The sequence below is a fragment of the Rattus rattus genome, chromosome 7 (assembly GCF_011064425.1).
Source record: "Rattus rattus isolate New Zealand chromosome 7, Rrattus_CSIRO_v1, whole genome shotgun sequence".
Taxonomy (NCBI): Eukaryota; Metazoa; Chordata; class Mammalia; order Rodentia; family Muridae; genus Rattus; species Rattus rattus.
This window is the reverse complement of record NC_046160.1, coordinates 122294056-122297466: the sequence shown is the minus strand read 5'-3', so window position 1 is coordinate 122297466 and position 3411 is coordinate 122294056. Positions and strand designations below refer to the sequence as shown.

General features: G+C 36.3%; 1 pseudogene; it reads left to right on the top strand.

Moving 5' to 3' along the window:
- The first annotated feature begins 287 nt into the window (after nt 1–287).
- LOC116906249 lies at nt 288–851 on the top strand (annotated as a pseudogene).
- The last annotated feature ends 2560 nt before the right edge of the window (nt 852–3411 follow it).

Here is a 3411-nt window from a genome sequence, read left to right as displayed (position 1 = left end):
ACAAATAATTAATTATTGATTAATAGTTTGAAAATATGGTTTTAAATACATAATGAATATTTTTATAAAATCATGGTAATGTCACTTCATTTCTTTTCAGACATTTGTACTGTTTGTTGCTGTACCTAAGGCTCACAAAGCAGAACCTAGAAATAGCAGAAAGATATGCAAATAGTCCCACCCCTGCTCATTAAAACTAGCCCAGCCCTGACCTGAAATTCAGGCAGAAAATTCAAGCACTTTCTTACCATTCAGTGTTCTGCACTGACAACAGAACATTAAGAATAATGTTGGAGCTGAGCCTGGTTTTCATTATTGCCTTTTTTAAAGGTATTTATGGATAACAAACAATAGTGGATGCATGAGTTGTCACATGTGAGAATGACAGTTAGCATGTGTGACAGTTTTTTTTTTTTGTTGTTGTTGTTTTGATTAGTACTCTTTCTGTTTGCAGGTGTGCATTGTGAAGTGCAGCTTGTTGAGTCTGGTGGAGGATCGGTGCAGCCTAAAGGGTCACTGAAACTCTCATGTGCAGCCTCTGGACTCACCTTCATTACCTATGACATGAGCTGGGTCCGGCAGTCTCTAGGAAAGTGTCTGGAATGTGTTGCTGCAGTAAGAAGTAAAAGTTATAATTATGCAACATATTATGCTGATTCAGTGAAAGACAGATTCACAACCTCCAGAGATGATTCAAAAGCATGTTCTACCTGCAAATGAATAACCTGAAAACTAAGGACACAGCCATGTATTACTGTGCATCTGCACAGTGCAAAGACTCTATTGTGAACATAGTCAGAAACCTCCATTTCAGATACCCATTACCTGCAGGAGACACTCAGTACACATAGAACACAGGTCAGTAGTGATTTACTTGCACACATATTTGATATTTTATTGTTGTATCTGGACTATCTATCTGATGTCTTTTTGGTGGTTGTTCAACTTTACAACTATAAGCTTTAGAAATTGAAAATGTCTCAAAAATAAAGTTTAGAGTTCACTCTTTCGAGTGTCAAATGTTAAAACAAATATATGACCAAACCCTTCTATTTGAAAACAGAGAGGCCTGCAAGGAGTTCACAGGGCAAGGATCCATGTAGGAGCCTGGAATGGGACACTTCTGTTATTCATCTGCACCCAGAGCTAGGGCTTTCCCACAGCCCTCTGGGAAAATCTTAACCACAGAGACCTGGTCTCCCATGGGTGCTCTGACTCCTAGAGCACAGGTGCAACTCCATTTTCACTCTGCTGACTGTCCAAAGAGAGACCCAGCAGAAGCATCCCGCATGAAGGAGCCACTGGGTGTCCTGGGACAGGACCCTTCCTTCCAGTATCTTATTGTACCCAGAGCTAAGGCTGTCCCACAAACCCTCCAAACACAAAATCTGCAATGAAGAGCTGATCTTCCAGGAGTGATCTAACTTCTGAGATCACAGAACCAGAGGCCCACAGAAAGGACAAGCCCCAGTCAGTGATAGCAAGAACAACTAACATCAGATATAACCAGATGTCAATAGGCAATTGCGAGAACATAAGCAACACTACTTGCCATCATCAGAACTCATCTCCCCCACCACACCAATTATTGTATATCCCAACACATCTGAAAGCCTAGATTTAGATTTAAAATAACATATCATGATTATGAAAGAGGTCTTTAATGAGGAATTAAACATTTCCCTTAGAGAAATAAAGACACAGGAAATCAGGTAGAAACACTTAAAGAGGAGACACAAAAATCCCTTAAATAGTTAGAGGAAAACTCAACCAAGTAGGAGGCAAAGGATGGAAGGAATTGAAAAAAGGTGTCAGGAATCTAAAAATTAGAATCAAACCACAAATAAATCACAAAGAGAGAATACCCTGGACAGAAACAGAAAAAAAGCATCAGGAGTCATATATGTAAGCATCACCAAGAAAATACAAGAGATTGAAGAGAAATCTCAGAAGCAGAAGATACCACAGAAAATATTGACACAACAATTAAAGAAAATGTAAAAAAGAAAAACCTTAATCACAAGCATCCAGGAAATTCTGGAAAAAAAAAAAAAAAAAAAAAAAAAAAAACAAGGATAACTGGTATAGAAGAGAGCAAAGAATTCAAACTTGAAGGGCCAGTAAATATCTTCAACAAAATTATAGAAGCAAATTTCTCTAATCTACTGAACAAGAGGCCAATGAACATACAAAAGTCTCTACAATGCCACATACACCAGACATAAATAAAAATTCCTTCCATCACATAAAAATCAAAATACCAAATGCCTAAAACAATGAAAGAATATTAAAAGTAGTGAGGGGAAAATGCCATATAAAATATAAAGGAAATCCAGTCAGAAATACACTAGACTTCTCAACACAGACTTGTAAAGTCACAAGACCCTGAGAATATGCCATACAGACCCTACACAGAGACCCTACGAGAACACAAATGCCAGCCTAGGCTATTACATCCAGCAAAATTCTCAGGTAAGATACATGAATAAAAAAAGATATTCCATGACAAAAAAGAATTGCACAATGTCTTACCACAAATCCAGCCCTACAAATGGTAATATATGGAAAATTCCAACAAAAGGAGGGAAAAGTACATCCTGGAAAAAGAAAGAAAAATACTTCTTTCAACAAACCAGAAAGAAGATAAATACAGAAATAAATTCTACATCTAACAACAAAAATAACAGGAACCAACAATCATTGGTCCTTAATATCTCTGAACATTAATGGAATCAGTTCCGCAACAAATACAGATAAACTGACTGACTAAATATGTGAACAGGATCCAGTATTTTTCTGCATGAAAGAAACACACCTTAATGACAAAAACAGATACTACCTCAGAGTAAAAGGCTGGGAAAATTTTCCAAGCAAATGGTGCCAAGAAACAAGGTCAAATAGCCATTCTAATATTGAATAATATTACCTTTCAACTAAAAGTTATCGAAAAAGGTAATGACACGGAAAACGTAGGAAAAATATAAAAAAAAGTACTCTCAATTATGAACTACTATGCTCCAAATTCAAGGAAATACATATTCATAAAAAGAGATTTTATGAAACTCAAAGCATGCATTGCACCTTACACAATAACAATGGGATACTTAAACATCCCACTCTCAGCAATGGATAGATCATAGAAGTAGAAAATAAAATAAATACATTGAAGCTAAAAAGTTACGAACAAAATGGAATTAACAGATATCTATAGAACATTGCATACCAAAACAATAAAATGTAGCTTTTCCTCAGCACCTCATGGTACCTTCTCCAAAATTGAACAAATAATTGGTGACAAAACAAGACTCAATAGATACCACAAGAAGATTAACAGAATTCCCTGTATCCTAATTTATCAACATGGACTAAGGCTTGTCTTCAATAACACCAAAGTGACAGAAATCCCACATA